Source organism: Poecilia mexicana, unplaced genomic scaffold (assembly GCF_051168715.1).
Source record: "Poecilia mexicana isolate PSO_F unplaced genomic scaffold, ASM5116871v1 scaffold_18, whole genome shotgun sequence".
NCBI lineage: Eukaryota > Metazoa > Chordata > Actinopteri > Cyprinodontiformes > Poeciliidae > Poecilia > Poecilia mexicana.
This window is the reverse complement of record NW_028263387.1, coordinates 23,750,532-23,765,624: the sequence shown is the minus strand read 5'-3', so window position 1 is coordinate 23,765,624 and position 15,093 is coordinate 23,750,532. Positions and strand designations below refer to the sequence as shown.

General features: G+C 37.3%; 1 pseudogene across 1 annotated transcript; it reads left to right on the top strand.

Moving 5' to 3' along the window:
* Window positions 1-4,974: 4,974 nt before the first annotated feature.
* LOC148154266 (uncharacterized) lies at window positions 4,975-14,963 on the top strand (annotated as a pseudogene). Its single transcript, XR_015766243.1, has 2 exons — window positions 4,975-5,262; window positions 12,185-14,963. The product of XR_015766243.1 is annotated as an uncharacterized LOC148154266 (transcript).
* The last annotated feature ends 130 nt before the right edge of the window (window positions 14,964-15,093 follow it).

The window sequence follows — 15,093 nt, the reverse complement described above, 5'->3', positions numbered from 1 at the left end:
GTGAGACGTCGTTTTCTTGTGTGACCTATGAAAAAAGTTTCACCCGGAGAAGTAATTTCACTGTTCATATGTGCACATGATGGCATAATTTAAGCCTTAAATATAAATTTTCTCAGTAACTTGCTGTTTTTAAGTGGAGTATTTACAGCTGGATGACGTTTTGAAAATGTAGCAGCTTTGTTAAAAAAGCATTTCAAATAAGAAATCTTGTTCTAGTAGTTTTACCTTTCCATTTAAATGTTTCTTTTTAAGTGAGACTGTTTCCATATTAGTTGTTTGAGTTTGAGATTCAGGACAAAAATAAATATTTCTGTTCATTTGATGGCAATGATGCAGACATAAGGTTTATTAAATCTGAGAAGTGTCCTTTTGTGCAGCAGGGCCGAGCGCAAATCGTGACACCGCACCTCGTACTGGCACTTCCGGTGGCAGGTCTGACACCTGCCACAAGTGCCACTGCGTTCGGCTGACTTCGGCTGACCTCGGCACCTCTTACTGGCACTTCCGCTGACACCTGCCACAAGTGCCACTGCTTTCGGGACTAGCTGCCAGAGTTGCCACTGTGTTCGGGTGACTTCGGCTGACTTCGGCTGACCTCGGCACCTCTTACTGGCACTTCCGCTGACACCTGCCACAAGTGCCACTGCTTTCGGGACTAGCTGCCAGAGTTGCCACTGCGTTCGGCTGACTTCGGCTGACCTCGGCACCTCTTACTGGCACTTCCGGTGACACCTGCCACAAGTGCCACTGCTTTCGGGACTAGCTGCCAGAGTTGCCACTGCGTTCGGCTGACTTCGGCTGACCTCGGCACCTCTTACTGGCACTTCCGGTGACACCTGCCATTAGTGCCACTGTTTTCGGGTCTAGCTCTCAGTGTTGCTACTGACTTAGGCAAATGGACTACATATCCCATGATGCTTTATTACTAGTAGAAGAAGAACTTAAACACAGACGAAGAAGACAGAATTTAATAATTTTTTTTTCGCATAAATACTTATGTTAGCTGAATTCCTACACGTTTATTATATCATGTATGATTCGTTCATCCTATTTATTCACTAAAGTTCATCTGAATAATCCAGCCGACTCCTTCCGTCTTTGAATTAATCAAATACACAGAAGGTATCAGGGATGCCATTGGTTTCGGCACCTTTGTAACAGCTGAGTCTCGCCTCCACTAGAGCTGCTGTTAGATGTCCAGGATGTTTCAGAGCTGTCACAACTGTTTCCGATGTTTTGGGGGATGGCAATGACAGTTTTTTGAAAACGTGTTACTTATAATGCGTGTTTATAAAAAAAAATTCAATGGTAATTGTATATTTATCCATTTAACACTTTGAATATTTTTGACTGAGTTTAATTCAATCAAGATGGCCAATTGAATATACTATAAAGTGTCACTATTACAGTGGAACCTGTCACTATGTTCAAAGACACATCTGGTTAATCACACATCACTGATAGTTAATAGGACTTTTTACTTAATCAAAATGACATTCAACCCTTGCCCATGTTTATATCGCAGAACAGTGGCTGAGATAGTGCAACAGGAAGCCAAATGTTGCAACTGGATAATAGTAATAATAATCAGACTCTGTATAACGTATATTGTAGAAATTAATAAAGTTTGAAAAATAAATTTAAGCTTAATGATCATAATTTCTCATGGAGGAATAATAAGTTATTTGATCCTGATGTAGTAAATTCACACGTTGACTAAACATGAATTTTACAGTAGACTTCAAATTGCTGTTTAAAGTATTTACATACAATGGCTAATAAATATTGACAAATCAATTACTATGCATATACTTTGTGACATAAACTTGAAAAAATGTTGAAACATATCTGCCAAATAAAATAATATGTAAACAGCACAATTTTCTTTGAAAAAATCATTTGCATCTTAAGTATAAACTAAAGTAATTTTTATTTCCAAAAATATGTAACATTCTTGTTCTTAATGCTGCTTAAGATTCACACATTGTCAAATTTTTTGAGGTGTAAATAATTTGTGTTTTGACTTATCAATATTCAATATTGGTGTAAAAAAATTGAAGTTGTTTTAACTTGAAAGTGAAAATCCTCCTGCTGCCTTGAAAATGCTGTTGAAATGCATTTTTTAGCTCAGATTTTAGTCATTCTCTCATCTTTGAATAAGAAAACTTTGAAGACAATGAACCGAACCAGAAAAAAACACAGAGAAGCAACCTTCATTTATGCCACACAAATCTGTAATAAACTTGACAAATAATGAAAAATAGCGGGGATTAAATGTAATAAATAAAAACAAGTAATAACTATTTAAAAATGATTAACTGGCATTTTTGGAAAATTATGATAACATGTTTCTTTTTTTTAAAAATGCATTATCTTAACAAAAAACACTGAAAGTTATAGTGGCTGCCTGGTCTATTAGATAATAGACCAGGCAGCCACTATAACTTATGACATCCTGTGCACTGTCATGGAACCAGGCTGAACATAATGTCACTCTGGAATTGTCAATATCTCATGTTGCCACTGTCAGAAATGTTAACTAATAAGTCAATATTAGTGAACTTACCCGGTTTAATAATCAATAGCATTATATTAAGGTCATTGTATGAAAATAATTATAATCCGGAACTGACAGGAGCTTGTCAGCACTGACATACCATGGCAACCGAGTGTCAGTTGTAGTGGTAGGTACCTACTGGTAGCTATTATCACCTGTTGCAGAAGAGGTCCCATCTGAAAGCGCAGGAGTTGTCTTTCTCTGTTTAAGTCTGAACACCGGCTGTATATTTAAATATGTATGAGAATTATGTTGTAATTAAGATATATTTTATTTCTATTTGTTTGATCTAAAGTTATTCATATGCTACATTCTGTCTGAAACAGATAGAGAATGAGGTTAGCAGCCTGTGGCACCCATGGCCACCTTACTTGTGTCACCTTACCCAGTGGTAAGGTGGCACAAGTGGCACCTTACCCAGAAGCCCGTGGCACAAGTGACAGCTTATGGCAACTGTCAACATGTTTTCACTGAGGCTGTTTATTGGAAACTGAAATTTGAGACTGTATAAAAAATAGACCAGGGCATATTTGCTTTTTTTAAGGGAACAGAATACTTAACAAGAAATGCAATACTTTGTGCCAGATCCACCATTATTTTCATTAATTATAAATTCATTCATATTAATTCTGACACAGAAGCTGTCACCAAAGAATATTATATTTCTATTCTATTGTTTTCCCCACTAAGCATATTTAAATATGCTGAAGTATGTATAATACAATTAAAAATACTTTAAAAATACAACTGTTTATAAATATGGCTGCATGTATAAGGTTTCCAGTAACAAAACAGCGTGTTATGAAAGATTAAATGTTCAAATACGTCATTGTGCCTGTTAAACATATAACGCTGAGTGGAGCGGTCGAACGCTATAAGATGGCCGCCCTAAATCTCGTGAGCAAAAATAGGCGAGAGGGGTCCGTGAGGCGTGGGAGGTGCCAGTATGAGGTCGTGGCAACCCTTGGAAGGTGCCGAAGTCAGCCGAAGTCAGCCGAACGCAGTGGCAACACTGACAGCTAGACCCGAAAGCAGTGGCACTTGTGGCAGGTGTCAGCGGAAGTGCCAGTAAGAGGTGCCGAGGTCAGCCGAAGTCAGCCGAAGTCACCCGAACACAGTGGCAACTCTGGCAGCTAGTCCCGAAAGCAGTGGCACTTGTGGCAGGTGTCAGCGGAAGTGCCAGTAAGAGGTGCCGAGGTCAGCCGAAGTCAGCCGAAGTCACCCGAACACAGTGGCAACTCTGGCAGCTAGTCCCGAAAGCAGTGGCACTTGTGGCAGGTGTCAGCGGAAGTGCCAGTAAGAGGTGCCGAGGTCAGCCGAAGTCAGCCGAACGCAGCGGCAGCACTGGCAGCTAATCCCGAACGCAGTGGCACTTGTGGCAGGTGTCAGACCTGCCACCGGAAGTGCCAGTACGAGGTGCCGAGGTCAGCCGAAGTCAGCCGAACGCAGTGGCAACTCTGGCAGCTAGTCCCGAAGGCAGTGGCACTTGTGGCAGGTGTCAGCGGAAGTGCCAGTAAGAGGTGCCGAGGTCAGCCGAAGTCAGCCGAACGCAGTGGCACTTGTGGCAGGTGTCAGACCTGCCACCGGAAGTGCCAGTACGAGGTGCGGTGTCACGATTTGCGCCTGCTGTCTCTCCTTTTGTGTAAACATGCGCTAGCTAGCATCTAGCTCGTGACATTTAAACACTGAGCTAAAATACTTTCAAAAAATTATCAAATTCTGGTTGATATTTACACAACATTTTTTAAGTGAGACAGTAATTATCTCTTGAAGGAACAGTGGATTTAAATGCCTTTAGAGTCATTTTATGTCAATCATTTGTTGTGCTTGTACTTTTTTTAGTTGTAATTTCCTGCTAAGTGTATCCATGTTTGCTGTTACTGTATGCAATGTATGCGGTGGTAGATTATAAATTAATTGCGTATTGGGAAAAATACTTTTCTGAATCTGAATATGACATGAATTTGTTTTCATTATTTTGTATTTGAGTTTCTGAATAAAGACGAAAAATATTGCTGATTATACGATGGTAACAATGCAGACATAAGATTAATTAAATCATAATTAAACCTGACAAGTCTTTTTTTTCCCCTGTGTGTAACTATTTATTGACTTTATTCCGTGTTGTGGGGTGACGGGATGGCGATCTTTTTGAATCTACACAGAAAAATACTTTGTAAAAGCGCACAGTGCAACTCGCAGGTTCATGCACAGAGTAAACAATGACCCCGTATTTTAAACAGGAAAACCAGGAGGAGAAAAATGTAATCTACAAATGTGTGGAAGAGAGGAAATACTTCCAAATTTAAATACATTTTAACAATATTGTAATTTATAGAATATAACCGTATGTTAAAAGAGGTGACTGAAAGCGGAACTTATAAATGGTTCATAGTTTCTTCAGTACAGCCATAGTGAAACACAGGGAAGATTAAAACAAGAGCACATGGGCTACTCTTAGCTAGTCTTTTGTTAGACGGTTGTCTGAGGACGTGTTTGAAGTTTAGCTAAATATGTGAGTGTTTTTAATAACAAAATGTCTTCAGTTCAGACTCAGAGAGAGTTTATCAACGAGCAGGAAACTCCTGCTGAAGAAACATTCACAGAGTTTAAAGAAATAAAGGTCAAGATCGAGGAAGAGATGGAGGATCAGCGCAGACCGCTGGATTTCAGGCGGACACCCCGGATCGTCTCGGACGGAAAAGGTACAAAACACCTTCATGTTTTAATGATTAGAGTTAGAAACAGGTTAAAAATGGTCAGGGACAAGATGGGAAACGACAAAAATGAAAGACCTGCACTTTGTCTGCCTTATTTTGTTATTTTTTGTTGCTTGTATACAAGGGCGTAGGAACGAGTCTGTCATTGGGGGGGACGCATATCGGAAACTTGACAGATCAGCTTGAGCAGAAGTGTCAATTATGCCATCACCTCTGCTCGAAAATGTCTGAATTCCCTCACCAGCATTCATTCATCTCTGCAATAGGCTGGAAACGAGCAGTTTATTTGATCCAGGTGTGTTTGAGCAGAGACACATCTAAAAGTTACAGGATGGTAGCCCTTGAGGACTGGAGTTGGTGACCCCTGCTCTAATCTGACCCTTGTTTCAGTAACAAGTATTAACATGTTACTATTTACAATCCAATAATCAGATTAAAGTTATGCAGTATAATGACCCTCATTCCAGGATGAACACTCACTTCAGAATTTGCCTCACAACTAGCAAGATAAATACTCTGGTAGCAAAGACAGGCTAACAGATTGTGATATATCTTATTAGTCAAAAGACATTTGATTATTGGTCAAAATGCATTGACATAAATTAACTGGTAATTTAACTGGTTTTACTTCTGTTGAGAAAATAAATTTAAAATAAGCTAGTTTTAAAACTTAACATGTCTTGATTCAAATGCCCTAATTGTGGTTTTGAAATCAGTAATGTATTCTGGCCTATTGACCTTTATGTTACCTGTAGTTACAGCAGATGGTTTGCTAGGATCGTTTGAACTGCCTTTTGTCTGTGTGGGAAAACAATACAGTGGAAGTTGTAGCTTTTCACACTCATCTGTGAAAAGCCGTAAACACGGCAGGGGTTTCTGGCTTGAGATAGAGGGTCAGAGATAGCTCCTGGTTGGAGGAGCAAAGATACGCCTTATTTGAATAAATTAAATACAAGAGGATAAAACTTTCTACACAGAAGTAACACATTAGATTTGCTCTTGCAATTCTCCAAAGACGTCTTTGCTTTCTTTCTTTCTTTTCCATTTATGTCAGGTAAATGAATGTATGTCTCCGTTGTTCTGCAGTTTCTGGTGTAAGTTTGTGCATTGTCTTATATTGGATTAAACTCTGTAATTCTGTGATGTCAACACGCATTGTTGTTTTCCTTGTGGCTACACGTGGCCCGCCGAGAGGACCTGGGATCCAGAGGAAGAGAGAGCCAAACTTTTTTCCAAAGTTAACCAATTTATAAATTCTTCCTTAACACTTCTTTCTAAAACCAAAGTAGAAAACAGATCATAAAATAGGACTCTGCAGTTTTAAACTCAATACAGCAGTTTGACCAACAAAAATAAAATCTAAACAAGTTTTGTTCTTCTTGAACATCTCTACATCAGTGCAACAGTTTGATCTACAAAATAAATAAAAATGATACTTTTCACGTCTAACAGACCCCTTAACTCCTCACTGTTAACTCAGTCTCACTTTCCAGCTCTGCATTCAGTAACTTACCATAAAAAACACTGAGGCAAAAAGCCTAAATGTTTTTTTTTCTCCTGTCATTTTCAGCCGCAAACATTTAACTAAAATATCTACAGATATGCGTTTCTGTCTCTGCCTCCCTCTGACTTTCTGCAGCCTGATGTTCCTGCATGGATTCATGGATTTACAACAGACAACAGACACCACAGTGATGTAGTGTCAGAATGTGTCAGAATGTGAACTAAATTTCATACAGTATGAGAATTTAAACCACTCAATTTTCAGATGTATACATTATTATACATCTCAACTTCATTCACTGTGTAGCAAAAATTTTCACAAATTTATTTTAAACCTCTCCTGAAGCACCTTTCTTATTGTCAATGTCTCCTAATCATTACCCTTATAGTTTGGAAATAATGAAAAAAAAATTGAAACGTTGAAAGAAATCAACCTGACATCAGTCTTCACCTGTTCTCCTTTCTGGTTTTATTGAAATTAATGTAATTTTTATATCTTTACATTCTGAAACTCCACCTGGTTCTTCTATGTCTTCCCTGACCTGCTCCTCTCATAATAAAATAGTTTAGTTTATTTAAAAATTAAAAAGTTAATACATATTTTAATAAACTAAATGAAGACCTCACCAGAGCTTCTTCATCTTTCTTCAACATCATTCCAGCACTGTTGTTCTTCTAAATATCTAAATAATATAATATAATATAAAATACATGTTAAGTGGTCGAGTATGATCAGATGTCACTTTAAATAATAAAAAGGCTAATTTTGCTGCTGTTTCAGTCTCAATCTGATTAAATAAATCATTATGGCTAGAGTAGCTAACTTTTAGACAAAGTTAGCAGTATAATACTGGACATATGACTATTCCAGAATGAAAACGGCTTAACCAAACAGATTTAGTTCTATTTATGAAAGTAAACTGACAACAAGATGTTATAAACGAGCGATATTCATAGCAACATTCCTGACAGACAGTTTACCTCCTTCAAACGGAGTTTCTCTGCTGCTGCCTTTACTCTGAGCCGTTCAGAGGGGGGAGGGGCCGGAAGCGCTCTGCTCAATGCGCTGTTGTGCGCCTTCAAAATAAAAGCATGCGAGTGGAAGATTTTAAAATTCTTCGCAACTGCGGTGAAATTATTGGGGGGGACGAATGTGGCTCTCTCCAATATTGGGGGGGACATGTCCCCCCCCCCCTGCTTCCTACGCCCCTGCTTGTATAAATTATGGCAATTACATTTTCTTCCTTAAAAACACCAACATTTATTTTTGGTCGATTAATCATTTACTCTGCTTGAGTAAACTTTCATCAAATACCTTTTTACTCTTGAGTAAAAACATGTTTAAGTAGTAAACATGTTTGCTACCGTTTTCTGAGTACAATTTTTATGTATTCTAGTTGTTTCCAATTCTAGCTTCCAATAGCTAAAGGGCGATTCCACTTAATTTTTCACTAATTTCCGCTACTTTCCGCATTTTTAATCAACTCTAGTTTGAAAACTACAACTCATAGACACTTTAAACCTGGACTAGATTATTCTGCTCTAATAGCAGAATATTTATAACCATGTTTGGGATTTGTGAAACCTTTTTCTGATTTGTGAAAACTCAAGAAAGTTCTATTTTTAACTATTTTTGGCATCTGGATCACACTAAAACTGCTCTAATTAAAAAACTACAACTCATAGACACTTCAAACCTGGACTAGATTGTTCTGCTCTAATAGCAGAATATTTAAAACCATGTTTGGGATTTGTGAAACCTTTTTCTGATTTGTGAAAACTCAAAAAAGGCCGATTTCACCACTTTTTTTAATCTTGGTCACACGAGAACTGCTCTATTTCCAAAACTTCGACACCTAGACTCTCCAAACCTAAACTGGATTATTCTAAACTAAGAACAGAATATTTAGAATCATGTTTGGGATTTGTGAAACATTTTCCTGATTTGTGAAACTTCACGTAACAGACCCCTGCAAAGGTTCTTCCCTTCCAACAGCCAGCATGATCGACAATAACTGAAGAATTAATGAGTTACAACAACATTTCATTTCCCATTGGGATTAATAAAGTGGTTTTGAATTGTAATTGAATTTCAAAAAACCCGCATGGAACAAGTATGAATAGTAATCTGATCTTTAGTGAAGTTTCACAAATCAGAAAAAGGTTTCACAATTCCCAAACATGGTTTTAAATATTCTGCTATTAATTGATAATAATCTGATTCAGGTTTGAAGTGTCTAGGTGTTGTAGCTTTGGAATTAGAGCAGTTCTTGTGTGATAAAAGATAAATAAAAGGGGTGATATCGCCCTTTTTTTAAGTTTCACAAATCAGAAAAGAGTTTCACAAATCCCAAACATGGCTATAGAGATTCTTCTTGAAGAGAAGAATAATCTAGTCCAGGTTTGAAGTGTCTAGCTGTAGTAGTTTTTTAATTAGAGCAGATCTATGGTGATCCAGATGCCAAAAAAACTGTGAACATTGAAATTTAGAGTTTTCACAAATCAGAAAAATGTTTCACAAATCCCAAACATGGTTATAGAGATTCTTCTTGAAGAGCAGAATAATCTAGTCCAGGTTTGAAGTGTCTAGGTGTAGTATATTTTGAACTACAGTCGATTAAAGATGCGGAAGGTAGTGAAAAATTAAGTGGAATCGCCCTTTAGCTATTGGAAGCTAGAAATGGAAACCAACTTCATCTTCGTTATTCTATCCACCTTTTGTAATAAATTAGTTTCTGATCTGAGACTCATTTAACTGGCTAAAGTTTGTGTTGATTATGTTTTATATTTATCATTGTTTAGGTTGTTTTCTATTTTTTTGTATATTTTATGTTCTCTTTAATTTGTAGAACAACTTCAAGTATTGACTGACATTAATGTTGAGTATGTTAAAACTTATTCAATCTTAACCATAGATATGTAGTTTAAAAACTATAGACTTAAAATTAATGCTGGAGACAATGAGACAATGATTTCCAGGCTCTGGACAGAGAGAATAAATCATTGGAAAGAAGGTGAAAGGCTCCATCTTTGCCAAAAAAGCAAAAAAAACAAAAAAACCTTCCCATCTGAGGGGAAGCTTACAGTTTCAAAACCTCTGCTGATGTGTGAACGTCCAGAATGAATAAAATCTCCTGAATGGGAGTCGAATATGGAGGTCCATTTGGTGAAAAGGTTTTTGTGTCCTCTGAGAAAAGACAGATCCTCTATGAGTTTAGTAATTGTAGATTGTTAGAGATTTTTAGTATTATCATTTTGTTGTAACTTTAGTTCATATTCAGTCTAATGTTCTATAGATTATTGTGACTTTCATTTAAAGTGTTCTCTTCCTTAATGTGTGTATGAACTGACCTGGAGGTCAGGACTGTCTGTTCATCTTCATGTGAGACAGTTAACTCTGTGTTTCCCAGACCTTAAATTCTTATCAACCAGAATACCTCCTAACTTAGGAACTGCCTGTGTGCAGTCGTATTTTATCTCTTGTTTATCCTCCCTCTTTGTTGACAGTTTGACCGAGAGTTGAACCGGGCTCAGACCGTAGATCAGATATCACACCTGGAACTGGGTTGCTGGTTGTTTGGGTTAAATGTTTTACGACCTCTGTTGTTTTTCCTGGCTGTTCTGCTTTGACAATAAAACAGGGGCTCACGCGGAAGCAGACCAGAACGCTCTGTGAACGGCTCGGAGGAGAAGTTGGCGGAGTCTTCTCCTTTTGCAAAAGCTTGGTCATAAAATTCAAATACGTTGTCTGTGGTTCTTTCATAAAGGTTCGAGGAAAATATCAATCATAGATTTTCTTCCAGTTACCCATAAATACACAACAGTTACACACTTCTTCAAATTCTTAAGACGCTAATTGTAGTCTTTGAGTCAGACTTTTGAAAAAGTTAGTTTTGTCCCAAACAAACCAAAACAAATGGTACAAACCACATTTACATACCTAAATAATTTGGGTAGGCAAATCAGGCTTGTTTTTAATCTGCTATAGTTTAAAAAGTACAAAAAGTCTTCAAACCTGGACTAGACAAATATTATATTTTATAAAACAATCCCCAAAAACAGAATAAAAATGTTTGTTCTGGTTAGTTAAAATAGATTTTAAATAACTAAGATTAAACAATTAACAATGGTTATTATTTGGAATGAACAATGACTTTTTTAAGAGATACTGATAACTGATAGTTACTCCAAGTGCTGATAATAACCGATAACATACCTGGAAATAATAAGGGCTAGTGTAACATTAATATTGAAAAATTATGTAATCCAAGAAGCAAAAGTTTAAAGCTTTGTGTAAATTTCAAATACTGAAATAAAAACTAAATAAAGCACATAACTATTTTATGTGATGTATATTCTGTGTCTGCATAGAGGAAGGAGATTTTTGGATTATTCGCTGGTATTCACACTGAGTTCAGCTATCAACATCTTGTTTTCTCATCCAGAAGTTTCTAATATATTTTGATTAATCTAGTTACCGTATTTTCCGGACTATAAGGGGCATCTAAAGCCTTAAATTTTCTCAAAAATCAGCAGTGTGCCTTATAATCCGGTGAGCCTTATGTGTGCACTGAATTCCAAAATCTGTCCCTGACACAGAGACGTAAAGTGTGCAGTACGTACGTCAGCAGCGATAAACCAATCAGAGAATTGCTGTCCGAGTTCTGCAGCATAAGCCTCAGGTAAAAACCAGTTAGGTTTTTCCACACATCACCGTCTCTGTTCATCTACGACTCCATGCGCGTCCATCTCACTGCTACTGTGAGAAAAGGAAGTGAAACTAATTCGGAGTTTGCAGTCATTCTGGGAGGATTAACAAAAGAACTCCAACCGCTGGACATTGGTGTAAACAGGGCGTTAAAAAGAAGTTGGAGCGGCGTGGGAGCGATGGACGACAGACTGTGAACACAAGTTTACTAAGACGGGGAGGCAGCATCGGGCGAATCACGCCACCATGTGTGGATGGATTGTGGATGCCTGGGCGAATGCATCTGCCTTAACTGTTGTCCGATCTTTAGCGAAAGCCGGCATCATTGCTGAACAGCCACCTGGCAACGAGACTGACTGATAATGATGAGAGGGAACCTGGCATGTTTGATGGCGAAATTGCCCAGCTGTTCAATTCAGACACAGAAGAAAACATTGATGGATTTGTGGAACAAGAATAAAAAATAACATGTGTGTATTGTTACGTAGTCAAATAAAGTTCAACTAAACTTCCTGTTTTGTTTCCGTTACCTTTTCTTTTTTTTTTTGTTGTTGACCATCTGTTTTAACATGGGTCTTATAATCCGGAAAATACGGTAGCTTCACTTTTCATATTTATAAGTCTTTAATATTAAAATAATAAAGAAAACCATGTTTAGATGATCTTTAAAAGGTTTTGCTTTTTCTTTTTATTCAGATCTGTTTAAAGAGGAGGAGGATCTCAATGAGCCCAGCAACCAGGAGGAACCAGAACCTCTGCAGATAAAACGGGAAGAAGAGGAACCAGAACCTCTGCAGATGAAACAGGAAGAGGAGGAACCAGAACCTCTGCAGATGAAACGGGAAGAAGAGGAACCAGAACCTCTGCAGATAAAATGGGAGCAAGAGGAACCAGAACCTCTGCAGATGAAACGGGAAGAAGAGGAACCAGAACCTCTGCAGATGAAACAGGAAGAGGAGGAACCAGAACCTCTGCAGATAAAACTGGAGCAAGAGGAACCAGAACCTCTGCAGACAAAACGGGAGCAAGAGGAACCAGAACCTCTGCAGATGAAACAGGAGCAAGAGGAACCAGAACCTCAACAGTTCAAAGAGGAAGAGAAGCCACTCTGCATCAGTCATGATGAAGAGCATCTTGTGCTGAAACAGGAGACTGATGACATGTTGGTGATTCCTTCTAAAGTGAAAAGAATCCACAATGAAACAAAACAACAGAGGAACCAACTCATCTCTCATGGTTCTGTTGAAGATGAGAACCAGGATCAGGAAGGAAGCAATTCTGAAGATCCAGGAAAAAAGAGAGACGAAGAACAGAAACAAAAAGAAAGATGCCAGAAAATCAAACGGCAGAAAATAAAAACTTGCAGTTCAAAACAAAAAAGTCACAATAAAGCTCACCCAGACCAAAAATTATATCCTTGTAAAATTTGCAGTAAAAGCTATTCTCAAAAATATTCTTTGACTCGACACATGGGAGTTCACACATGTGAAAATCTGTTCACATGTTCAATCTGTGGAAAACATTACGATTCAAAGGACACTTTAAAGAATCACATGAGGTCTCACACGGGTGAGAACCCTTATTCATGTGTGACCTGTGGAAAACATTTTAGTTGTAAACGTCATCTAAAACATCACACGAGAGTTCACACAGGGGAGAAACCTTTTCCATGTATGATTTGTGAAAAAAAGTTTAGTTATAACAGTGAATTAGCTGTTCACATGAGGTCTCACACAGGTGAGAAGCCTTTTTCATGTGGGATCTGTGGAAAACAATTTAGGTACAAAAGTTGTTTAAATGATCACATGAAAATTCACACAGGTGAAGAACCTTCATGTACGATTTGTGAAAAAAGGTTTAGTACAAACAGCAGTTTAACTATTCACATGAGGTCTCACACAGGTGAAAAACCTTTTTCATGTACGATTTGTGAAAAAAGGTTTAGTAATAACAGCAATTTAGCTATCCACATGAGGTCTCACACAGGTGAGAAGCCTTATTCATGTGTGACCTGTGGAAAACATTTTGGTAACAAACGTTATTTAAAATCTCACATGAGGTCTCATACAGGTGAAAAACCTTTTTCATGTACTATTTGTGAAAAAAGGTTTAGTGCAAACGGCAGTTTAACTATTCACATGAGGTCTCACACAGGGGAAAAACCTTTTTCATGTACGATTTGTGAAAAAAAGTTTACTTATAACAGCGAATTAGCTCTTCACATGAGGTCTCACACAGGTGAGAAGCCTTATTCATGTGTGATCTGTGGAAAAAATTTTCCGTACAGAAGTTATTTAAATCGGCACGTGAAAATTCACACAGGTGAAAAACCTTTTTCATGTACGATTTGTGAAAAAAGGTTTAGTAAAAACAGCATTTTAGCTCTTCACATGAGGTCTCACACAGGTGAGAAGCCTTATTCATGTGTAACCTGCGGAAAAGGTTTTGGTGCCAAACGTTATTTAAAACGTCACATGAGTGTTCACACAGGGGAGAAACCGTTTCCATGTACAATTTGTGAAAAAAGGTTTCCACATAAAAGCAATTTAGCTATTCACATGCAGTCTCACACGGGTGAGAAGCCTTTTTCATGTGGGATCTGTGGAAAACAATTTGGCTACAAAAGTTTTTTAAAAGCTCACATGAGAGTTCACACAGGTGAGAAGCCTTTTTCATGTGGAATCTGTGGAAAAGGTTTCACTCGGAGAAGTAGTTTCACTGTTCATATGTGCACATGATGGCATAATTTAAGCCTTAAGTACAAATTTTCTCAGTAACTTGCTGTTTTTAAGTGGAGTATTTACAGCTGGATGACGTTTTGAAAATGTAGCAGCTTTGTTAAAAAAGCATTTCAAATAAGAAATCTTGTTCTAGTAGTTTTACCTTTCCATTTAAATGTTTCTTTTTAAGTGAGACTGTTTCCATATTAGTTGTTTGAGTTTGAGATTCAGGACAAAAATAAATATTTCTGTTCATTTGATGGCAATGATGCAGACATAAGGTTTATTAAATCTGAGAAGTGCCCTTTTGTGTAAACATGCGCTAGCTAGCTAACAGCTAGCTCGTGACATTTAAACATTGAGCTGAAACACTTTAAAAAATCAACAGATTCTGGTTGATATTATTTACATAACATTTTTTAAGTGAGACAGTAATTATCTCTTAAAGGAACAGTGGATTTAAATGCCTTTAGAGAGTCATTTTATGTCAATCATTTGTTGTGCTTGTACTTTTTTTAGTTGTAATTTCCTGCTAAGTGTATCCATGTTTGCTGTTACTGTATGCAATGTATGCGGTGGTAGATTATAAATTAATTACGCATTGGGAAAAATACTTTTCTGAATCTGAATATGACATGAATTTGTTTTCATTATTTTGTATTTGAGTTTCTGATTAAAGACAAAATAAATATTGCTGATTATAAGATGGCAACAATGCAGATTTATTAAATCTGATTTATTAAATCATAATTAAACCTGACAAGTCTTTTTTTTTCCTGTGTGTAACTATTTATTGACTTTATTCCGTATTGTGGGGTGATTTATTTATTTATTGACTTTATTCCATATTGTGATGGGATGGCGATCTTTTTGAAACTACACAGA